Genomic DNA, 26,757 nt, shown 5'->3' with positions numbered 1-26,757 from the left:
TCACATGGGCAACACAATAGAGCAAATCCCATTGGTGGAGGTGTTGGTGACCCAGCCCCCCCCCATGTTGTGTGCACGGGAGAGCTGTCCCCATTACTCATCTGTCATGTGGCAGCATGGGAGGGGGGTCACGACTGAGGACTGAGGTAGGTGGGAGAGTTGGCCCTGAAGTCACAAAAGTAGGAGAACTGTACCTACCTCTCATCAGCTGCAGCACTCCAGAGTGGTCCCTAAGCCACACCTGGGCCACATAGTAGAGCAGGACCTGAGGGTATGATGTGGGAGAACAGACCCTGAGGGCATGAAAGCAAAACTGGCCCAGTCTCTTGCTCATTGCTGCAAGGAATAAACACACCAAGGCAATGCAGGACAAGGGTGAGGACAAGGGATTGCTGGCAGGCTTACTAACCCTGCAACTACCCAGGCCCTGAACCAGAGTTATGTGTTGGCATACCCTATTATCCACCCTCCCCTCTGTGATCTCCTGGAGCACGTGATGGGGCCAGTCCTGCAGACCCAAAGCTGCAGGATCTCCACAACAAAGAGCAACAGCAGGAGGATAACCAAGAAGAGTTCCAGGGAGGGCCCAGCATTGATAGTGCAGTAGAAACCAGAGGCCTCAAACCAGACCAGTGACTTTGCAATGAACACTTGCAAGTCATGTAACAACTTCCATGAGGAGATGGCTTTTTCCTTCTCTTTTTCTTTTTTTTTTCTCTTAAATTTCATTTTCTTTTATTTATGGGGGGAGAGGTAGCAAGGGTAGAGGGCGGATAGGAAGGGGTGGGAAAATGAATGGGATGGAGATGCATGATATGAAAGACAGAAAGAATAAAAAAGAAAGTTAAAAATATATAAATACGTGCTAAATGACAAAAACATAATTGTTTTATTTCTGCACTGTAAAAGCATGTATTTTAGTCTAGTTTTTCCTCTTATATATTATAATATATGGGGTATATTCAACTAGAAGTTGTATTGAAAAAAATGTCCTTACACTTTATAAGTTGTTTATTCATTCAGGAAAAAATATCAATATTGTAAAATATTCATTTGCAATAATATCTTAAACAAATATATTCTATTAATAATAAATGAAGCCCAAAACTGTTTATACAACTGCTCCAGAAGGAGTGTGATTTTGAAGTTTCTGCTTCAGAGCTGATGTTAGTTTTCATGTTTATGTTTCATTTGACTTACCTTAGAATAACTGCTGCAATTTTCCTTTTTTAAGTAAAAGAATCATCATTCAAAATTTTAGAAAAGTATAAAAAACAAGAACTGTTTAAAGTCAGAAATTATAACAGCCTAACTATTCCTTACACATAACATTCATGTGAGAATCAATACATCCATACATATATACACACATGTATGCACATGCAAAAACAAACGATAATACAAAATAAAAACCAAAGACAAAAAATGAAAAAGAAAAAAATTCTTGGTGTGGAAGTTGTAGTGTGGTCCAGTGAGTCACACAGTAAAACCTATAATCCATACATCTTTACCTGCAAATGTTTGTTGCAATGAATCATTGATCTGATTTGAGGCTTCTGGCTTCTGCTACACTATCCATACTGGATCCTCACTAGGACTCCTCTTGGATATCCGGTTGCAGCACTGTGTCTTGGGGATCCTGTACCTTTGGATATATAGACTTGGCCCCTTCACATGCTCCAAAGGTTGATAGTCAGGGTGAATGCTGGGGTGGACTAGCTCTGGATCTAGACCTGGATGTTAGCTTAGTTGGTCAGCTTGCCTGTTCTCCGCATCCTCGCCTCCAGGTCAAGCTACCCAGCACTGTCCCACTACCTCACCCAATGTGGCAGGAAGCAGGGGTCGAGGTCAGCTCTCTGATTCTCATGCCCTAGGCAGGCTCATTGTGCCCCAGCCAACAGGGTCAGCTCTACTGTCCTACTGAGGTGAGTTGAGGTGTGGTGCAAGTGCTGTAGCTGATGAGGTGCAGGGGCAGCTCTCCCTAGTGTTTCAGCCAGTGAGGGGTGTGACCAACTCTGTGTAGCTCTTGGATATCAATGTGGTCTCAGGCCGCACTCCAGACCAGGGACATTCACATGGCCTTTGGTGGTAACACAGGCCATGGACATTGACAGAGATCACTGTTGCTGCATGGCCACGGACACAGATATGGCCCTCGGTTTCAGAATGAACTTTGGCATCACCATGCCCTCAGGTGGCTTACTCAGGCAACTTCCATTAGGCTGTTCCTCTTCACCCTTAATTCTCTGGATCGGCCCCTCTTTATAATGCTCAAGCTGTTCCACTTCTCTTTCTCTCCCATCTCCCCACCTCACACTTGCACATTGTAGTGGCTTGTGCTGCAGGTGGGCTACACATTTGGCAGGGTCTCTGGGTATCTTCTTCCTACCCACTGTGTGTGGCTGCAGGCAGGGCCTTTGAGTGGCTTCAAGTGTTTGTCCAAAGCTACCCAAGGAAACAAACCTCTGGCCAAAGATGCAGCAAGGCAAAACTGCAATTCAACACAGAGTCATCCAGTCTCATGATTGAACCGCCACCACAACTTACTAGAGAGATTAGCACCTAGGCCAATGACAAGAAGTAAACACAGCAGGACATGTCCAGTCAGTTGTAGGTCTCTATTTTGTAGGCACTATTCTTCCTGGGCTAGGATGCAGCTCTGGAAGTCACAGCAATTTATACGGTGGTGAGTTTTCTCAAAGGAAGAAGGCATAGGACCACTAGCGCTTGTGTTTATTCCTCTCTCTATTAATGGGTGGCATACATCATCTTTTCCCAAGGATCAATGACAGCAACCACCTTTGAACCTTCTGTTCTGCCTCACTTAATAGGACACAAAGGATCATCTTCCATTTCTCCAACACTTGTCACTTCTTTCTATCCCAACACTCCACCATCTACTTATTCATTTTCCACCATGGCCAACTTGGTGCTGGGATGTAATGATGTCTTTGTGCTTCCTGGTGTGCCTAGACTCTTTGTGGATCTAGGCCAGTCCATGATGTCTAGGCAATTCTTGTCTTCCAAGAACTGTTTCATGATGATGCCATTCATTGTTCCTGTCAGGAGTAGGTGCTGCCCGCCTCATAGCCTCCGCTCTTCTTGGTGGTCCTCTCTTTGTCCTGCTTCACCAAAGCCAGTCTAGAGGACAGGCACCAGAGGGTTCACTCTCGGGAGAGATGGAGGCCCTGGCTGAGGTTACAGGATCCTAGCCACCACCAAGAGCAGGTCACCATGGCTGCCAGTGCCATCTTGTGTCTCCATTTTGTTTTGTTGTTTGTTTGATTGATTTTTGTTTCCGTTTTGCCTGGACAGATTTGTATGCAAATAATGGTCCAGTACAACGTTTCTGATTTCTCAAACACCAAAAATACTGGACTATTGCCGAGAAATTCATCTCTGATATCCTGCTGTTGCCCAGAATCAGAGTGATGATACATCTAGGCAGGGCATCCTAGAGCAGGTTCTGTGAGAGCCCCTGGCTGATGCATACCTCCACCCCAAGGATTCCTAGGCTTGACCTCTCTGTTGTAGCCTGAGGGCAGCTGTGCTGCCCCACACTCTCTGTCTCCCAGCAGGGCAAGTAGCATGGGCCTCAGTTTCAGAGGCTTCACTCTGGGTGCTGGCTGGCAGGCCTAGGACCAGCCCTATTCAGTTATGACGTGTTTCCATGGGAGCTCCAGTCCACTGTGAATCCCATTGTCATAGGTGCTGACCACCAGGCAGGACCTCCGTGCTTGTAACCTGTAGGCAGCCCTGTGCAAACAGCACAAGCTACAGCCGTGGAGGCTCCATGCCTGGAGCCAGTTTATGAGTCTTGGACCAGCTCTATTTAGCAATGACCTGTTTCTGCAGGAGCTCCAGAGAGCCTCAGTTCTCACTGTTGTGGGTGCTGGCAACGCCACAGCTCATCATCAAGAAGGACTTTTGTGCTTACAGCCTGCTGAATGAGATTGGGTGGTGAAATATGTAGATTCATCATTCTCCATGTGCAGTTCTGTTCTGCCATCTTTCCTTCAGATTTCACGAGTCCACAGTTTAAAAGCATCTTCCCATAAGACTTGCCTTTTTTTTTCTTGGTTTTTCCTGAGGTATCGCAGGCCCTAGAGATTCCTTTTCAACGGCCACATTACCCCTTTGAGCCTCCACATGTCTCTCAGGTACCTCGGGGAGCCAGTGTGTGTTGGTAACTGCCACTATCTTTTCCTCCAAGTATTCTTTAAGCAAGTTTATTTTCAGTTCAACTAAGCCAGATCAAATCATTGTTGCTAGAGTTTTCCTGCCTGGCCCACAGTCAGGACAAATCTCTCTCACCCGCCAGTCCCAAGCCGCTCAAACCCGATCAAGTAAACACAGAGACTTATATTGGTTACAAACTGTATGGCCATGGCAGGCTTCTTGCTAACTGTTCTTACAGCTTAAATTAATCCATTTCTATTAATCTATACCTTGCCACATAGCTCATGGCTTACCGGCACCTTCACATGCTGTTTCTCATCATGGCGGCTGGCAGTGTCTCCCTCACCCAGCTTCCTGTTCTCTCAATTCTCCTCTTTGTTAGTCCCGCCTATACTTCCTGCCTGGCCACTGACCAATCAGTGATTTATTCATTGACTAATCAGCAACACATTTGACACACAGACCATCCCACAGCACTTCCCCTTTTCTTTTCTTAAAAAGGAAGGTTTTTAACCTTTACACATCTTCAAAGTCAGCTTGGTATATTTGGGAATTTGGGTGTAGTTTCTCTTACTACTTCCTGCTGGAGGGGGGCGCTGTATCTTATGGGGACACAAAGAATATTTTAAGGTTATGGAGTAGTCCATGAGGGTGTATCGTCTGAGCCAGTTGCCTTGAAACGGTTCTGGATGTTGGATCATCTGGACCATGGTGTCATCGGAGACCTTTCAGGTGGTCTTGGCTGGTCAAACCTGATGTGTCTTAATCTGGAACAAATCCATAGCCTCTGGCTTTCTGTGGAAACAAAAGCAGAACCTCCTTTCCAAAGCAACATATCCTTACATCCAAATTTTGAAGTCAAGGTACCTTTAAAATATACATTTTGGCATAACTCAACAGCTTTTGTAATCAAATGTTTTTCTTTAGTTATGAATATCAAAGAGAACATAATCCAGATTCTTTGTGTGGTAGCCATCTTTACGTGGCTTATTTTTTTATATTAGCTTGAGCCTATTGCTTTGAACTGCAGCCTTCTAAGCCTGAAACGGTGCTGGCGCTGCTGGCTCCGCCCACTTCAGCTTCCCAACATGGCGGTGATACGTTTTCCGCCAGCTCTGGGAGCCATCAACTCTCAGAAATAGTGGGTCTATGATTTTATCCATGCAGCATGTAGCCCAGAAACCTCTTTTTTTGTTTTGTACTAGCAAAGGCTAAATCCACAATGCAGCTTAATGTGCCACTTGCAGAGGCCTCATTCCCGCCATATGGCGGCAGGTCGAGCGCACACGCTAGGAACCCGACAGTAGCTCAAACCGGCAGCTGCCACTCATTTGAGAGAGACAATTAGGAACTGTTTTTAGCTCCGTTTTAGAATCTTTTTTTCTCAGGTTTTAGGTGGAAACTCTTGCCCCACGTTGGGCGCCAAATCATGGTTATTTTGATAGAAAAGTTGCTGGGATTAGAAACCAAAGACAGTTTTTTAAGGAGACAAGGAAAATTACCATTAGTTATCTAGCCTGGTTGGCACTAAAGACAATAAACCGCTACTGAGTATTAAGGAACATATCTCAGGCATGCTACAGCACAAAATGAGGCAACAGTTCTTAAAATTATCCTTGAAGCCTCTTGCTATTGAGTTTCTATCCATACCTAACTAGAGAAAACTAAATACTATCTACCATAGTAAAGGAGTAATTTAAGGTCATGCATATTATATGTTTGTAAGATGAGACTGCTGCTTCTAAAGGCACCAGGGAACTGGATATAATGAGAATGTCATGCTTGTCTTAAATGCTCAGTTTATGGGAGTGTGAAACATCATTCACTCTCCATTTGTGTTTCAAAAGTCTTAATTCTTGGGTCCCTAAGGTTGAGATTCAAGAAAAAAAAACATTTACAGTTTATTTAGGAAGTTGACACATTATGGGAGATTAATTGAAAACTTGAAATACAGCAGTGATTGAAAAATTGGGTTCTTTTTGCAGTGGAATGAGGTTTTAATGGTTGATTTTAGTAAGAAACAGGTAATTCCTGAACAATCACATTCTCACCTATAATTGAGTAAATTATCTTCAATCTTTATTGAAACTCATTTTACCATATTTATATACATATAGTGACCTTAAGAACTGACATTTCCTAGAAAGTAGAAGCTGCCATTTCTTATCCAAACTTCTTGAGCTATGGTCTTGATATATTGAATGCCAACATAGTCCACTGATTTGGGTGAAAGCTTGTGAAAACGTGATGATAAATTAAATAAGGCTCACTATAGTACTAAAAGTTCTAAACTTCCAAGGATTTTTTTTACTAGATTCTGAGTACAGTATCAGAGGGATATGATCAGGAGCATATAATCCATCAACTTCTCTTGGCAGCATAATCCAATGAATCATATCTATTACTTGGAAAAGGCAGTATGAAGTTTATTGAACTTCCTCTTTATATTAAAATAAATTACCTAAAGCAATACTGCAACCATGAAAGATGAAAAGAATGCTTGACAGATTTGGAGTTGCTGGTTGCCACGATACTTCTTTTAACTTTCCAGTCTGCCTAACACAATGAGTATTCCAAAATGCAGCAAAGGATTATTATAAATCTGATTAGGTAGAAAGAAAATTAAGGCTGCAGGTCTATATGTGATGTTTCCAATATAACAAATCAATAAACTTCTAAGGAAGATGCTTTGTAGCTGCTTAGGTAGATGATTTTATTCTTATAAAATGATGAGAATATCACAATGATACAATTTCCTTGCACAAGAAGAGGGTATTAGTTCATCTTTTTCTTAGATTCCTATTTAACATCTTATTTCAAAGGGTATCTGACTTTCTGACTTTGTGCTTTTATTTTGATGGCATCAGAGAACATAGAAATAACTAGACTGTGATAAGCATTTTAACAAAACCCAGGAGTATCCCAAATCCAGAGATTAAGGGTATGAAGCTGTAGAAACTTCCCACCTAAAGAAAGTGGATTGGGAAATTATTGTTATGGTTTGGATGTTAAATGTCTCCCAAATGCAACATGTGCTTAGAAGCTGGCCACCAGCCCATAAGACTATAGGAGAGTGAAAGACATTTTAGGAAGCAGATTGTGTAGAGGAAGTTGGGTCATTTACAGTCTGATCCAGAAAGGAATATCAAGGCATCACCCATTCCTCACTGTCTCTCCCTTTGCCTCTCAGCTACCACAGTATCAGCAGTTTTCTTTCCCCACCCTTTCTTGGCTGTGGTGTGCTGCCCCAACACTGGGTTAAACTTAATGAACCTAAGCAAAAACTAATCTTCTTGCCTTTTCATTCAGTTATCTCAGGTATTTTGTTATGGTGCTGGAAAACTGATTAACAAACTACAGACATAGTCTCCAAATTTTAGCACTGATAGTGGGACATTTTTGGAAGATTTTATAGGCAGCATATTTTGTACTACATCGTTATTGTTTTGCTATGCTTGCTGACCATGTGCCAGAAATGAAAGAAGACTTCACAATTGAACAAGAATGCAGGGTGAGCAGCTTGGACCTTAGGTTTTCTGATCCAGTGACTCCTACAACTTGCTATGTCTGTGAAGTATCAGATAACTGAGTAAATTAAGTAGAAAGTCTTGATGTGAAACTCTTCAAACTTTAAAGGAGGGCCTAGAGTTTTTCATCAATGAACAATTCTTCACTTTATGGCCAGCAATAACTTGGACAAAGATATGCACATCTCTTCAGAAGTGTGACTACAGAAAATTTGCCAATACTCCAGTAAATAAACTCACACCTAGGCACATGCAAGCAACAATAATTAAACCCGGTGGGTTATTTGTAAGAACAAACCATAGCTGAAGGGAGAGAGAAGGGTGTCTAAAATAAGAAGAAGGGAGAGAAAAAGGAAGGGGGCACATCACTGGGCCTCAGTATTTCGTTGTTAAACAGGTGACTTCTACTGGGAGCAAGGGATAATGAAATTCTCCAAGGCTCCTTGGAGAAACTCTACAGATGCTCAGGTTTTTTTTTTTTTTTGCTGTTTTTTTTTTTTTTTTACTATGGTAGATCCAGAATGATAAATCTGTCATTTTTGGCTTGGTCCTTTTAGGCAGGTCTCTCAATATCTGAGTCTCAGTTCCTTCATCCCTGTGCATAATGGGAGTTAAATAAACCAACTTTACTTGCAACAGAAAAAAGTTCTAATTCTGGAATACTAGTAAACTGTTGGTTTTAACTACACACCATAATGTGAGTATTGTCTGACCCAAGGTTTTACCATGAAGAAGGAATGCGTTCTGGACAAGATCTAAGCAACATTTTTATATAACTCCTTGACACTGGTATTTTCAATGATAAAAGAAAAAATAAATACATGGCTGCATTTTGCACTCATCTCAAAGAGAACTTAGGTTGTTTGGGGTAAAGGGGTGATCCCTTGGTGAAGAAACCTTACCAAATAGTCTGGTTTGCTTTCTGTTGCTGTGACAAATGCTATGGCAAAAGCAACTTGGGAAGGAAAGTGTTTATTTTATCATACAGATTATAGTATACCATAGAGTAAAACCAAGGTAGGAACTCAACAAGGAGTTTGAAGCATAACTATATGGAGGAAATACTGCTTACTGACATGCTCCCTCTGGCTTGTTCAGTTATCTTCTTATATAGCCCAGCCCACCTCTTTAGAAATGACAGTGCTCATGTAGATCTCATCCATTTCTCTGTCATTGGGCAATCCCTGTGTCTTTCTTGGGGTCCTGTTTTCTAGGTAGCCTCCCTGGAGCTGTGAGCAGCAGTCTAGTCCTCTTTGTTTTACATCTAGTATCCTCCTATGAGTGAGTACATACCATGTTTGTCTTTCTGAGTCTGGGTTACCTCACTCAGGATGATTTTTTCTAGATCCATCCATTTGCTTGCAAACCTCATGATGTCATTGTTTTTCTCTGTTGAGTAGTATTCCATTGTGTATATGTACCACATTTTATTTGGCCATTCTTCAGTTGAAGGGCATCTAGGTTGTTTCCAGGTTCTGGCTATTACAAACAATGCTGATATGAACATAGCTGAGCAAGTGCCCTTGTGGTATAATTGGGCATTCCTTGGGTATATGCCCAAGAGTGGTATAGATGGGTCTTGGGGGAGATGGATTCCCAATTTTCTAAGAAAGTGCCAAATTGATTTCCAAAGTGGTTGTACAAGCTTGCATTCCCACCAGCAGTGGAGGAGAGTTCCCCTAGCTCCACATCCTCTCCAGCATAAGGCGTCTTCAGTGTTTTTGATCTTAGCCATTCTGACAGGTGTAAGGTGGTATCTCATAGTCGTTTTGATTTGCGTTTCCCTGATTGTTGCTAGAGTTTTCCTGCCTGGCCCACAGTCAGGGCGAATCTCTGTCACCCGCCAGTCCCAAGCCGCTTAAACCCGATCAAGTAAACACAGACACTTATATTGCTTACAAACTGTATGGCCGTGGCAGGCTTCTTGCTAACTGTTCTTACAGCTTAAATTAATCCATTTCTATTAATCTATACCTTGCCACATGGCTCGTGGCTTACCGGCATCTTTACATGCTGTTTCTCATCATGGCGGCTGGCAGTGTCTCCCTTCCCAGCTTCCTGTTCTTTCAATTTTCCTCTCTGTTAGTCCCGCCTATACTTCCTGCCTGGCCACTGCCAATCAGTGATTTATTCATTGACCAATCAGCAACACATTTGACATACAGACCATCCCACAGCACCTCCCCTTTTCTTTTCTTAAAAAGGAAGGTTTTAACCTTTGTACATCTCCAAAGTCAGCTTGGTATATTTGGGAATTTGGGCGTAGCTTCTCTTACTGCTTCCTGCTAGAGGGGGGCGCTGTATCTTTTGGGGAAACAAAGAAAATTTTAGGATCATGGAGTAGTTCGTGAGGCTATATCATCTGAGCCAGTTGCCTTGAAATGGTTCTGGATGTTGGATCATCTGGGCCATGGTGTCATCGGAGACCTTTCAGGTGGTCTTGGCTGGTCAAACCTGATGTATCTTACTCTGGAACAAATCCATAGCCTCTTGCTTTCTGTGGAAACAAAAGAGACTCTTTTCCAAAGCAACATATCCTTACATCCAAATTTTGAAGTCAAAGTATCTTTAAAATATACGTACTGGTTTAACTCAGCTTCCTTTACAATCAAACATCTCTCTGTAGTTAAGAATCCCAAAGACAACACAATCCAGACTCTCTGTGTAATAGTCATCTCTACGTGGCTTATTTTTTATATTAATTTTACTGTCTCTTTAAAGACTTTATTTTTTAAAACCATGTATTTGTTTATATAACTGTATATATCACCTTTTTTGTCTCTTTCAAGCCTATGTATATTTTACATACATTTTAAACTATTACATCTGAATCTGTCTTATTGTAAACCTGTTGCTTTAAATTGCAGCCTTCTAAGCCTGAAACGGCACTGTGGCTGCTGGCTCCGCCCACTTTAGCTTCCCAACATGGCGGTTCTCGCCAGCTCTGGGAACCATCAAGCTTCTTGCTAACTGTTCTTACAGCTTAAATTAATCCATTTCTATTAATCTATACCTTGCCACATGGCTCGTGGCTTACCGGCATCTTTACATGCTGTTTCTCATCATGGCGGCTGGCAGTGTCTCCCTTCCCAGCTTCCTGTTCTTTCAATTTTCCTCTCTGTTAGTCCCGCCTATACTTCCTGCCTGGCCACTGCCAATCAGTGATTTATTCATTGACCAATCAGCAACACATTTGACATACAGACCATCCCACAGCACCTGATGATTAGGGATGTTGAGCAATTCCTTAAATGTCTTTCAGCCATTTGAGTTTCCTCTGTTGAGAATTCTCTGTTTAGTTCTATAGCCCATTTCTTAATTGGATTGTTGGGCATTTTGATGTCTAATTTCTTGAGTTCCTTATATATTCTGGATATCAGTCCTCTGTCAGATGTGGGGTTGGTGAAGACCTTTTCCCATTCTGTAGGCTGTCGCTTTGCCTTGTTGACCATATCCTTTGCTCTACAAAAGCTTCTCAGTTTCAAGAGGTCCCATTGATTGATTGTTTCTCCCAGTATCTGTGCTACTGGTGTTATATTTAGGAAGTGATCTCATGCCAATGCGTTCAAGACTACTTCCTACTTTCTCTTCTAGCAGGTTCAGAGTAGCTGGATTTATGTTGAGGTCTTTGATCCACTTGGACTTAAGTTTTGTGCACGGTGACAGATATGGATCTATTTGCAGCCTTCTACACATTGATATCCAGTTATGCCAGCACCATTTGTTGAAGATGCTGTCTTTTTTCCATTGTACACTTTTGGCTTCTTTGTCAAAAATTTTATGTTCGTAGGTGTGCGGATTAATGTCAGGGTCTTCAATTCCATTCCATTGGTCCACAGTTTGGTTTTATTCTTTCCAGGTCTGTGAAGAATTGTGTTGGCATTTTGATGGGGATTGCATTGAATCTGTAGATTACTTTTGGTAAGATTGCCATTTTTACTATGTTAATCCTGCCTATCCATGAGCATGGGAGATCTTTCCATTTTCTGACATCTTCTTCAATTTCTTTTTTCAGGGGCTTAAAGTACTTTTCATATAGGTCCTTCACTTGCTTAGTTAAAGTTACCTCAAGGTATTTTATATCATTTGTGGTTATTGTAAAGGGTGATGTATCTCTGATTTCCTTCTCAGCCTGTTTGTCAATTGTATATAGGAGGGCTCCTGATTTTTTTGAGTTGATCTTGTTGTATCCTGCTATGTTGCTGAAGGTGTTTATAAGCTGTATCAGTTCCTTGGTTGAATCTTTGGGGTCACTCAAGTATACTATCATGTCATCTGCAAATAGGGAAAGCTTGACTTCTTCCTTTCCAATGTGTATCCCCTTAATTTTCTTATGTTGTCTTATTGCTCTGGCTAGAATTTCAAGTACTATATTGAATAAGTATGGGGAGAGCGGACAGCCTTGCTTTGTTCCTGATTTTAGTGGAATCACTTTGAGTTTCTCTCCATTTAATTTGATGTTGGCTGTTGGCTTACTGTAAATTGCCTTTATTATGTTTAGGTATGTTCCCTGTATTCCTGATCGCTCCAAGACCCTTATCATGAAGGGGTGTTGGATTTTGTCAAATGCCTTTTCTGCATCTAGTGAGATGATCATGTAGCTTTTTTTCCATGGACGTGAGTGGAGGTAATGAAGGGCAAGGTTCGAGGGAAAGAGAGCTTGGGGGAACTGGAGATCCCAACTGGATCAAGAACAGAGAGGGAGAACAAGGAATAAAAGACCATGATAAATGAAGACCACATGAAAATAGGAAGACGCAAAGTGCTAGAGAGGCCCACAGAAATCCACAAAGATACCCCCACAATAGATTACTGACAATGGTCGAGAGACAGCCTGAATTGATCCACTCTGTGATAGGATGGCCAAACATCCTAATTGTTGTGCTAGAAACCGCATCTAGTGACTGAGGGAACTGGATGCAGAGATCCACGGCCAGGCCCCAGGTGGAGCTCCAGGAGTCCAATCGGCGAGAAAGAGGAGGGTTTGTATGAGCAAGAATTGTTTAGACCAAGGTTGGATAAAACACAAGGACAAATAGCCAAATGAATGGAAACACATGAACTATGAACCAGTAGCTGAGGAGGCCCAACTGGATCAGGCCCTCTGGATAAGTGAGACAGTTGATTAGCTTGATCTGTTTGGGAGGCATCCAGGCAGTGAGACTGGGTCCTGTACTCAGTGCTTGAGTTGGCTGTTTGAAACCTGGGGCTTATGCAGGGATGCTTGGCTCAGCCTGGGAGGAGGGTACTGGACCTGCCTGGACTGAATCTACCAGGTTGAACTCAATCCTCAGGGGAGTCTTTGCCCCGGAGGAGATGGGAATTGGGGCTGGGCTGGGGGGAAGGTGGCAGGAGTGGGGAGAACAAGGGAATTTGTGGCTAATATGTAAAATTAAATTAAATTATAAAATAAAAAAAAGAAAGAAATGACAATGCTTGCCGGGCGGTGGTGGTGCACGTCTTTAATCCCAGCACTATAGAGAGGTAGAGGCAGGCGGATCTCTGTGAGTTCGAGGCCAGCCTAGGCTACCAAGTGAGTTCCAGGAAAGGCACAAAGCTGCTCAGAGAAACCCTGTCTCGAAAAACCAAAAAAAAAAAAAAAAAAAAAAAGAAAAAAGAAAGACAATGCTCACCATGGGCTGGAAACTCATGCACCAATTAGCAAATAAAGAAATGACTCACAGACATGGCCAGAAGTCAATCTAATGGAAGAAATTCCTTAGTTTATGATTGTTAAACTGACAACCAAGATTAGCCATAATACACATGGCATGTTATTTTTTTTAATGTTAGCAGATTATTACACTAAGAATAGAGAACTTACTTTTAATTTTGTATAGTGCACTCATATGTTTATACTGATATAACCTATGAACTTTTTCCATAATTTACACTCTCCCCACCAAGCCTCTTGTTTTCAATGACTCAAGCTCATACATGGCAAAAACAACTCTTACACATATGTTATTTGTGTAGAAAATTATATTTATACTTTGAAAATGCATCACATTAGCATAGAAATATGTGACTAATCACAAAATACACTCTTAATAAGACTTGTAGGAAGTCACACTTGTGCATAGACATTCTGGAAAGTTTTCTAGTAGTAAACGTATAGATATTGTCAAGTGTTTCTAGCAGTAAGGAGTGACATTTTACTACATTTATAGCAAATTAGCATTTACCATTCATACAATAATGTTTCTACCATATACATTAGTTGTTTTGTTGTGCCTTGGTAATGAAATATTTGGGCGTTTGAATTGTCATGCAACACAAAACACTTCTTAGGAAAATAAAAGAAAATATACTCTTGGTTATAAAGGAAAGGATTAGTAGTAGATAAAATTTCAATTTTTTACAGAATATCAAACACAGATATGTGGCAAAAAATAAAATAGACAAAGTTTTTCACTGAAGGACGTGGCTAGTGAGCTGAACGCAGCATGTGTTTATCCTTTTTCATCTAGTGCATGTGATTTCATTCTGTGGCGATTCTGAGTCCCAGGGATAATGAGCAATATTTGGAGATATTTTTTATTGTCACAACTCTAGGAGAAGTATTACTGACATCTAGTGGCGAATGGCATAGATACTGCTAAACACTGTACAGTGAACAAGCAGCCCCTCACATGTTATCTGGGCCAAATATCAATAGTACTGAGGTGAGAAACCCTTCCCATCTCTCATTTTAAATATTTATATTTTTTCAAAAAATGTGTGTGTGTGTGTGTGTGTGTGTGTGTGTGTGTGTGTGTGTGTGTACAAATATGTGTAGGTACCCATGAAGGCCAGAGTTTTCCTGGAACTGGAGCTACAGGCAGCCTGATATGATTGTTGAAAATTGAACTCAGATTCTCTTCAAGAGCAATAATCACTTCTAATTCTTGAAGAATCTTTCTAGGCTTTCTTCACAATCAATGAAACAGACCACTTTCAGTCAGAAGGGACAGTTGCAAATGATCATGTTCTTGTCTAATAGAAGCAGAGAGAAAATAAAAGTTATGATGATGTGATAGTATGAGAAGTAAACTGTAAAGTCTTATACCATCATTTTGTGTGTTCAATGTCCTCAATAATTGCTGATTTTTTAAGAATCACCTAAATCATAGTGGGTATAGGCTTTCCACTACACAAGCAAAAAAGCCTCAATACTTGGGGTGTTTTTGCTTGTTTATTTTTGTTTTGTTTTGTTTTTGTCTCTATGCAAAGTAAGGTAGTTGCACAGCAGGGACAGGGCTTTGTAAACTGAATAACTGTGACCCAGATTTAGAATACAAAGCTGGTAGGAATATGAAAAACAAAGCATGCAAACAAAAATAGCTGCAGTATCTATTCTAGTCACACAGAACTGTAGTGAAAAGAACTTTCACTTTCCAGAAGCAGCAGCAGTCAATGCCCTGGTTTGTAAACTCAGTTTTATAATCTGCAAAGGAATGAGGTAATCCGGCAGCAGTGGAAATTGTGTTTACTAGACTAGGAAAGCAGGTGTTTCTCCTGGTTGGCAGGTTAGGTCACTGTTTCTCTGGCATACCAACTTGTTATGTGAGACATAATATTTCAGTACAATACTACTTTCTTTCTGAAATCATTGAGGGCAAATCATGCTGCTGAGAATGAAGAATGTTGTTGTCTGGCACATTCAGTTATCCCTCACTGAGCTTCATTCACTGGTTTTGTCTATGTCAGAACCTATAAGAAGTCAAACCACAAGAACACAGAGTCAGGGGAAATTATCTTTTGTGAAAACTCTAATGAGATGTGTATTATGACATAGTGACAAAATAAAGAAAAGAGATACTACAGCTAAAATTATGTTTCTTGTGTTTTTATATATTATTTTATTTATGTCTTATTTAAATGAAATGTTAATTCATAAATATTTGACATTTTTGACATAACCAAATTAATGTCTGAATAAAACATTTTACTTTAATATTGAAAATACACTAAGGTTTTCTTTAGGTACAATTTACAGTGAATTTTGGAATATGGTTTACATGTTATATAAGCATATGGAACAAACTATTTAGGAAGTTTGAATCTGATAAAGGTTTAATTTTCTCTTTTAAAATTTTATAAAATTTTCATTGATTATGTTTCTACTACTGGGATAATTTTGTTTACAATTCACTATGAGTGTCAATTTAAAAATTGAGCTTTTATCTGTCAAGTTTTTTCTAGGTAGATTTTCATGGAACATTACTATATGTATGGAATTTTATAAAGATTTTTTAGAAGCTTTATGCTTTGAAAAGCGAAAGAAATGTACAAGCAAGTGATTAGAATTGGTAAGATGATTCAACAAGGTTGTAGAACATAAAATCAATATGTTAAAATATGTCTATGTACACAAACAGTATATGGGAAATAAAAATCAGAAAAAAATATTGTTAGCAGCCATACCCAAAAACTCAAATACATAACAATAAATTAAGGAGTGTGAATGAATTTGTGAAACATTACTGGAAAATTTGAACAATACTTAACAAATTAAAGAAGATACCATATTCATGGAATAAGAAATTAAATTTAATTAATTAATTAATTGTATACCCTACTAATTTTAAATGAAGTTTTAAGAAGTAAGTTAAATCTCATCAGATTTTTCTTTATTTATTTAATTTAAATTTATTATTTTGGCTTACAGTAGCAAACAATAAAGTCCCTGTCTCAAACAATGTGATGTCTGACACCCAAGGTTGTCTTATGATCTCCAGTGGTGAATGTAGGTGCCTGCAGCACATAGGCACATCACACACACACACACACACACACACACACACACACACACACACACACACACACACACATATAAGATTGTCTCACTCCTTACCATTTTCATCTCACCTTCTCTTTCCTATGCTCTTTAATACCTATCCTCAATAAAACATACATAAGAAGCAAGAGAACCTGAAATTCAACATTAGACTGACAACCACCAAGGAAAACTCCATTTCCTTCCATTAGGTCTCGCAGAGAAGACTCAAAATGAACCTGTCAGGAAAACAATGAATTGATGCATCATGTCATTATGACATTAACAGTGGGCTTAAAAATTCTTCTCCAAAAAATGCCCCAGAAATCCGTGACCAGTGCCTAATTCACAGAATGTTCAGAGCTCCTGATATCTTGGTCAAGCCTTCAAAGGTGCTAAACCTACATCTAGTTCTCTGAATAATCAAGAGCACTGAGGGCCTGCACATGCTTACAGAGTTTAACTTGTGCCAGAGCCTACATGTAGGTAATACTAAAAAATAAAATTTAAAAATGAAGATGCAGATCAGATGCATTTGTCAGGCTTAATATTAAACAGTCAATTGCACTGACTCATGGCCTGAAGCTCCAGAAGCCTGGCAGAAGCTTTCTAAAAATGGATGCATTATTTCAGTTGTTCTTAGATAGGTATAGCCATGGGTATAAATGGAAGAATCAGGGCCATCAATTGAAAATAATGGGAAGTACCTTAGAGCTCAGGAACCTCATGGAAGAAGGAGAAGAAGAATCATAGGAGCAAGAGGGATAAACGAAACAGTACAAGGCCCACACAATCAACCAAACAGGGATTATAGGGGCTCACAGAAACTGAAGTACCCAACAACAAGCTTGCATGAGTCGATATTAGGTCCTCTCTATATATTTAATGCTTGTTAGCTTGGCGGGTTTTTTTTTTTGCGGGGGGGCACTCCTGACAGTATGAGTGAGGAGTATCTCTGACTCTTTCATCTACTCTTGGGTTGTCTTGTCCAGCCCTGAAATGAGGGTTTGTGCCTAGTCTTATTGTATCTTCTTCTGCCCTATTCCATTGATATCCTTGAAAGGCCTGCTATTTTCTAAAGGAAAATGGAGGAGGAGTGGATCTGGGCTGAGGGGACATGGGGGTGACTTGGAGGAGTGGAGCAAGGGGAAATTGTGGTCAGGATGTATTGTATGAGAGAAAAATAAATAAAAAATGGAGTGAAAAAAGAAGAAAAATATTGGGAGGGATGTCTCCACTTCACAGAAATGCATTAAGACATAAGAATTCATCTGGGTGGGAGTGTATCACACCTTTGATCCCAGCACTTGGGAGGCAGAGGCAGGCAGATTTCTTTGAGTTTGTTGCCAGCCTGGTCTACAGAGTGAGTTCAAGGATAGCCAGGGCTATACAGAGCAATTCTGTCTCAAAACAAGCAAAGAAAAATAATAATAACAAAAAAACCACCATCACCAACAACAAAAAACTGATATCAAAGTTCTCTGATTTCTGAATTCCCCCCAAATCTGGGCAATCAGGCTAAAAAATGTAGTCACTAACAGCTAACAAGCAAAAATACATGCTGTGCTTTGTTTTTATTTTTACTTCTTATACTTTTTCTTTTCTTTTTGCCTGTTTGTTTCTTGTCTCCTAGGGGACTAACCCGAGTTTGGTCATCTCACCATTTATAATTGCTACTGTCTTCCTCATTGATGCTGAAAATTCACTGAGTATTCACTATGTAGTTTTTTTTTTCTCTTCTTAAATTTCATCCTATACAAATGCAACATTTTAGGGCTTCTAAATAAATAATGATTCAATATATGTGTAAGGGACACCGGAATAGAGATAAGAGACATCTAGAAATCCAAAATAAATGTAAAGGAAAATAATAAAGACAGGAACACCTCCACAGAGAGGATTCCTATATCCTGCTTAACATATCTCTGACTTTACCAAAATTCAGTATTTCCAATATGTCATTACCAACCAAGTACAATCTGTTTAATCAAGAATATTGATTTCACTTTCACATTGTTTCTAAGCTGAATTCCATGTTTGGTATTTTGCTCTTTTTAGTACAGAGAGGAAATGATTTTATATATATATATATATATATATATATATATATATATATATATATATATATATTTACATCATAATTAGTTCACAGCATTGTAGAAGTTTATTAGATTAATAACAAAGTGATTCTAATATTCTTAATATTTATTATGCAGTGATTCATTTTTGACAAACTGTTTGATTCAAAGTGTCTTATTTTTTCTTTTGTTAAATGGACTGAAATAGTTCATGAATTGTGATTCTTCCATCCTTGAGTACATGATTTTTAATTAAATGTTCACTTGATTATCCAGGAAATACTTTCTAAGAATAAGATAATAATTATAATTTTTCTTTTAATTATTTCAGTTAATTAATCAACATTTTTCAGTTAATAATCAGAGGTAAATATAATTCTTTGCTAAATATGGGAATTACAGTAAAATTTAAAGGTTTTCTATGTTAAAACCATAAATATTAAAGGGATGAATAGTATCAATTATTTAGAAAATGATTTTTTCATGTTGCAGATGCAGTTCAGAAACTACTAATGTTCCACATCATTCAGAAATTCTAAAAGGGCAAGTAATTATTTTGTGTATGACAGTTATATTAACACAAATCTTTGATTCTTTAAATACAAATTCTAATTCAAACCTATTTCTCATTTATTCTAAAATAATTATATTTACTCCTTAGATCTCAATTAATTAACTTTCAAAAATAATTCAAAAAACCCTTCTAGATGACCTTTTAAAATATACCTTACTGGTATTATTATACCTTCACTCGAGACTGGCAAATTATGTAACATGAATTATTAAAATATTACTTAATGGCATTAGAAATGTTTAAGTAACCTAAAAACACTTCTTTCAAAGTTACTTAGACTATATGTTTTCTAATTATGGTTCTTCCATGTAGGATATTTGGTTAAAGCATCTTGGGAGTTTATCAAATAATCAAATTAATATTATTAATTTAATATCTTGTACATTAGGTGAGTTTTTTTCAAAACATAGGACATGCTGTTTTAAATATTTGATCCTGAATAATTCATATACAAGTAATACACTAAATGTGAAGGCTAATAATATAATTATCTTGTCCTGATAGCTATAGTATAGTGAGCATTTATTAAATACCAAACATTGCTGGAAAGTTTCAGACACATGAATTCATTCATCTTGACACTAATCCCATGGGCATTAATTCTATTTTACAGATATAGAAATCAAAGCTAAGAAATTAAATATTTCACTCTTCCAACTAGGAAAAAAGAAACCAAGATCAAATTCAAGCCATGTTGCTCCAGAATACTCAGTCTAATTCATAATATTAATTAATTATCCTAGGAAACTATAAACAATCTTAAAACCTAGATAAAAGAGATAAAAAAACTCAATAGAAGCAATGCAACTGATGAGTGCTCACCCAAATCCCTAAATGAGAGATTTATATCACCCTTTCCAATGTTCATAGAATTTTGTGGAAGAGGGGCAGGAATTGGAGGAGAGAGAGGAAGAGGTACACTGCTCTGAAAAAAACTGTCTTCTATATTTTACTTAGGTCCTCTTGGATGTCTCTTCAAATGGCCTTAAAAACTACAGTACTTACTTGAACTTAAAGGCATGTCCTGTAATGCTGGCCACAAGTTTGCATAGTAAAGACTAAGTTGAAAAATATCCAAACAATACTTTATCAAAAAGTTAATGGCAAGGGAGGAAGGAAATCTGGACAGGAAGACTTGTTTTGGAAGAAGTTGCTTTTCAACAGATCACTCTGAAGTAAGAGGAGCAAGAACACTATACAAATAGCTGTAACTCAGTTTCCAACCAAGCTAGAGCATATAGACTAGGCAGGTGGCTCAGTAGATAAAATGCTTGCTATGCCTGAATGAAAACCTGAGTTGTGATAATCCAGGACCCACATACAAGTAGTGCAATGGCATTCATCTGTAACCGCCATGCTGGGGAGAGCAGAAATAGTTGGATTACTGGGACTTTCTGACCAATGAGTCTAACTAAAATGGTGAGTTCTACACTCAGTAAGACAGCTCTGTCTAAAACATAACAATGAGATCAGTTAAGGAAAATTAGGAAGACATCCCACATCAACTTCTGATCTCCACATAAGCACACACTAACTTGCATGCAACACACACACACACACACACACACACACACACACACACACACACACGCACACAACTTCCTTAAAGATATGCTGGATCTATAATGAGAGAAAAGAAAGTAGATTTTTAATCTGCTACCATTATTCTTGATATTTGACACAATCTCAAGTTTTAGTTGGAGTCATAAAGTTGAATAATTTTTTGATGAAGGAGCACAAACAGCCGTAAGACTAGAAACTGCTGAACTCACAAAATAATTGGAAATGAAGACAACAACAATCACTCAATGCAACAGTGACTTTTTAATTGTGTAAGAGGAGTAACTAGGTAGCACTAACCTGAATGACATAGAAGTATTTTTCCAAATATTAATTCCAGCATATTTGGAATACATGACAATGAGAAAATGCACAGAATGATTAAGTGGAAAGAGAAAAAGAGAAACACTGCAAGTAACAAAATAATTTGGTGAATGGATAAAATGAATGATAAAATAGTGTATAATCCCAAAATTTGAAGAAAAATTTTGGGTGGCAAAATGTCAAAAAAGAGGGTTTTTAAGTAAATGAGACTAATAAAAATCTTTGTCTTGGGTAATTAAAAAGTGATGCTATCTAAAATCATAGAATGCTTGATGAAATCACTGTACTTACAGACACATACCCATACATGACCATTTGTTTTATTCTCATTATAATACATACAAAGGAAGACATGGGGTATAATAAAAACAGCTTTCTCTGTCTTAAAAGTGAGTTCATCATATACACAAAGGCATTGTGTATATTGAGATGATAATTAGAAAAGTTTTAATATGTAGAAAGTCATGTTGCAAATAATAAGATGAGACAACTGCTAATTCCTTCATCTCTCCACTATCCATGCTAAGAGCATGCTGTAAACCTGTCACTCACTCTCTCATTTCTCAGCAAACTTCTCTTAATGCAGTATATTTTCCTCGCCTGAATTTTTCCAATAATGTTTTAGTGCAGAGGGAATACAACAGTAAAGCTGAATTCATTTATAATTCCTTCCTTTCAAACATTGTCCCACATGAAATGCAGTGAGAATTAATTAAAAAGAAAACAGAGTGACTAATACAAAAACTCTGTTGTGAAGAGACTTTTGAAATCCTGTGTTCTGTAAGGCAGATATGAATCACAGCTTGCACTCACATACTATCCAGGTGTAATTTATATAAAAAAAGTGCTCAGCATTTCACAAGATTTGTCCCTGTGTAATTGTGCCCTCTACAGTCATATCAAGTAAATGAAGGTCACTTCAGATTGAAAGGGCTCTGATAAGTCTCTGATACTCAAACCACACTCAGATTTAGGCAAGCAAGCTAGACGTAATTCTTTGAAAAGATATGCCTGACCTATTTAATTTGGAGAAATCGCTAACAGAAAAGGTGGCTGTTGACTTCAGCAGTGGTCTGGCTGTGTGGCAGTCACAGGCAAAAGAAAATTAAGTTCATGTACATAGAATTTACTCCTTCAATAAAGAACACATTATTACCAGTGACAAAGGCAGACTTTATCTAAACCCTTATAATCATGTAAACTGTGACAGAGATTAAGAAGACTCTGTTTTTTGCATTCCAGCAAATAGTTGATTGTGTAAAATATTACATTTATTACATTTCTCCAATATGACTTAAAGCAGATTCAGGGATCTTGTTTTTTATTTACCTATGACAAGGTCAGACAAAAATCCTCCAAATTCCTGTTTTTTACTTTGTGCTATGGTTTTAATATGGGTTTTCCTATCAAAACTTCTCTTAGTACTCACTTCCTCAAGCCTCAATGCTGGAGGTGAAATATAATGTGAGTTGCTTGCATCATGGATCAGAGTCCACATGAGCTGACAAACTCTTTTCACATCAATGAGTGACACAACTTAGTGAGAGAATGATAGCAGTGAAGCTCTTGCTCTTTAAATCCCCGCCTTTCTTCTGCACTTTCCTGCTTACTACACTTTTACTCCCACAGCCTGATACATTCTGCAAGGTTGTGATGCAGCACAAAGCCATCATCAGTTGTAGCCTTATGATCTTGCATTTTTCGAAATCCACAACTATAAGCTAAGTAATTATATTTTTTCATTATGAGTCACCCAGGCTCAACTCTTATGATATTGCAAAAGAAAATAGATTATATCACCATACATATAAGCATGTGAACTGCTTTCTGCACTTGTACAACTGCTGTTTTTCACTTTCCTCTATGTCTTTGAATTCTGAACATATTCTTAAATGTGCCAATAAATAACTACTCCTGAGAATAAGCAGAGCCATTGGACAATGGTATCTTATACATGATCTGATCCTATTTCCAGTCCCCATATTCTCAGTTTTTCTTATAAAACACATTTTATATGCTTACAAATATTATGACCATAGCTTGCTTACTATTGCAAGAGGTTTTTTTTCCTATGCAATATAACCCTACTGCAGATATAATCATTTCTAAATTTTTAAGATTTTTTTGTTTTAGGTATGTGTCTAAGTGTTTTGTCTGCATGTATGTATGTGTACTCCATGCATACCCGGTGGCTTCATAGTTCAGGGGGAGATATCAAATATCCCAGAACAGGAGTTATGAATGATTGTTATTCCTGATATGAATGTTAGGAACAAAAACTAAGTTCTCTACAAGAGCAACAAGTGCTGTTTAACCACTAATCCATCTCTCCAGTTCCACAAAAATTTCCTGAGATTTGTTTTATTGTCTGGTATTTAGCAATTCAGTAAATGAAGTAAATATTGTTGCACTTAGAATTATGTGATGATTGGAAGTTGAAAACTCAAAATACTATGAAATTTGAAATATTCAGTGGTTTCTGAATGACAAAGATATAGAGCAACAAATAGAAGATTAGATAAGTGTATATAAGGTGTGTACTAGGTTCTTTTTTATTAATTCCCAATTATATACATCTACTATCTGAAGAAAAAGTGGTTATTATATAAGATCAAAATAAAGCAATTATGGCATGAGTTAATAGAAGTGTAGCCAAACTATTATACAAATATGCTATAAAGTCATTTACTTTGAATGTGTGGAGTTGGCTACAATAAAATTATGAAACTGAAAGAGGTTCACAGTGAAGATCAGAGGTAAACATTAAAGACATCGGGATCACCGAAGACCATTGGAAACACAGATAGTTTATATTATGGTTCATAACAGCAGGAAAATTACAATTATGAAGTAGCAACAAAAATAATTTTATTTTGGGGAATCACCACAAAATGAGGAACTATATTAAAGGGTCAAAGCACTAGGAAGGTTGAAAACCACTGGTCTGGATAGTAAGAATAATTGGAATTGACTCATGTATAAAATGTGAATATAAGACAATTGAAGAGTAGCTGGAAGAATGATCATATTCAAAGTGTCATTTTACCACTGTGCAGGTTGGACACTACAAAAATCTAAGGGTATATTTCATGTTTTGTCAATGTGAGAATTACTTCACTGAATTGTGTACAGATATATACAACAGATCTGAGAACGGACCAAGCTCATATAGTCCCTTTATGCCATGTTTAAACAGTAAGAGGAATCTGATAGCAGATGATATAAATCACATCTCCCTTTCATGGGTATCAAGGAGAATTGTGGGAAAGACATTCCAGGTTCATATTTCCGACAGAATGTTTGAGAAGGACCAGAGTATTTTTTTTACAACATGGAATAGAACATAGAAAGGCATCTTTTAGCTCAACTAATTTTCCTTGAGCATATTGACCAAGCTTAAATTTATTCCTCATATCAGCACTGTGAAATAATTGTAGCCATCTCTCTTTGTTGCAACATTTTTTTCCACACAAAGTAAAAACAATCTTGAAAATTATAGACATAGACACGAGGAAGACAGTCATGACAAATAACTTTTAACAGCATTTATGGTGATCAAATTTTATTTATTTGATTTTTATTTTATTATTAATTTATTTGTTACTTTTTTGGACACAGACTATTCTGTATCACTGAGTGGCATCTTACATTGTAGTTAAGGATGATCTTAAATTTCTAATTCTCCTGCCTCTACATCCGAAGTCCTAGGTTTATAGTCATGTTGTTAAGATAGCCTAATTAAACACTTCCTGAATTGCTTCATTGGCAATTTAAAACACAATGTAAAAATTGGTATGTGAAATGTTTCCTTTTTATTGTTCTCTTTTCCCGAGGGGGTTTTACATGAGCAAGTTATTAAGCATGTAGGGAGCAAGAGGAAAAGAACAAATAGCAACTAGCAAATAGAACCAGTGTGTAGATAGCAAAACACCAAGTCAGGGGTTCACAACGCATACAACCTAAGTGGATTGAAAGAACAAACCAAGGTCATGTCACCAAATGCAAGGCTTGCAACCCTGCAGCAGTAATCAACTGGGAAAGCAAAGGCAGTCAGCTGAGATTCCCTACCAAGCTCTCTCTTTGAGTGGACCTCCCATGGATAAACTTCCTGTTTCTACTTGTTTCCCACCTACCAAAGGCATTTTACACACTGGGATGTAATTACATTATAATTTCAAAGGCTTAAAAAGATATTTGTTTTTAAAAGTTTATATTTAAAGATAATTTTTTATGAATAATCAGTAATACTCATTTTATTTGATGTTTAGCTCAGTTTAGCTTACAAACTGTTGATGTATTTTACAGCAAGCTTCAAAGTAAACACTGTAAATTGTTTCAATGCTCTTAAATATCTTCTCTTCACTAAAATTCTCTTTACACTTACCAGAAATCCCTTACCATTATTTTCTGTGGGTACATAGTATAGTAATGATAGGCAATCTCATTTCTACACTATACAGATTTTCTAGAACAAACTGACAACAGATACATTAAAAAATAAAATGCAATCATTAATCTATTCATCTACAGTAAAAGCAGAAGATGGGAAATATCAGTGAAAAAGAAAAAAGAAAACATAAAGCTTCTCCGACATTTAAAGTTCTATGATTATACAATTGGTTTCATTTTTAGCACTTATGACTTAACCCTCTATGCTCTTGCTTATTTCTGAGATTCTCAGAATACACGATTAGTTGATTACTTGTAACTTCTCAATGGGCATTATTATACAAAATAAAGTAAGGTGCACTGCAGAAATGCATTTAGTTTGTCTAGAATGTCCATGTCTAAAAATAACTCCACTCAATGTTTGATAATATATATTTCAAACTAATAGTTATAAAGGCATTCATCCCTTTTGAGGCAAATAAGTTAATTAAAGGGGTAAAAATGTAGATTTTCACAATTTATTATTCATATGAACTTTATTCTTTCCAAAGTTGCAAAGTGTGTTTCTATGAATGATATGTATATTCCATATATCAAAATTAAAGGTATTTTGACAAAGGATTGTTATGCCCTGGGTGCGAGACCCCCAAAGAGACCACCAAAGGTATGAGCTCACCGAAATGCAAAAGCAAGGTTTATTTCAATTCAAGCCACAACAGGGCCCGCATCAAGCCATCCAACACAGTAGAGGCTGGAGGAGGTGCCCGCCCCTCTGCAAGCTCAGTTTTTTTTTAATTTTATACTTTAATTTAACTTTACATATCAGCCACGTATTCCCTTGTCCTCCCCCCTCCCGATCCCCCCCCCACCTTCTCCCCAGCCCACCCCCCCATTCCAGTCTCCTCCAGGGCAAAGACTCCCCTGGGGATTGAGTTAGACCTGGTAGATTCAGTTCAGGCAGGTCCAGTCCCCTCCTCCTAGGGTGAGTCAAGTGTCCCTGCAAAAGCCCCAGGTTCCAAACAGCCAGCTCATGCACTAAGGTCCAGGTCCCAATGCTTGGATGCCTCCCAAACAGTTCAAGCTAATCAACTGTCTCACTTATCCAGAGGGCCTGATCCACTTGGAGGATCCTCAGTCATTGGTTCATAGTTCATGTGTTTCCATTCATTTGGCTATTTGTCCCTGTGCTTTTTTCAAGCTTGGTCTCAACAATTCTCATTCATACAAGCCCTCCTCTTCCTTGCCAATTGGACTCCTGGAGCTCCACCTTGGGTCAGGCCGTGGATCTCTGCATCTGGTTCCCTCAGGCATTGGGTGAGGTTTTTAGCACGACAATTAGGGTGTTTGGCCATCCTATCACCAGAGTAG

The sequence above is a fragment of the Peromyscus californicus genome, unplaced genomic scaffold (assembly GCF_007827085.1).
Source record: "Peromyscus californicus insignis strain IS unplaced genomic scaffold, ASM782708v3 Scaffold_10__1_contigs__length_136768540, whole genome shotgun sequence".
Classification (NCBI taxonomy): Eukaryota; Metazoa; Chordata; class Mammalia; order Rodentia; family Cricetidae; genus Peromyscus; species Peromyscus californicus.
Note: the sequence above shows the minus strand (reverse complement) of the source record.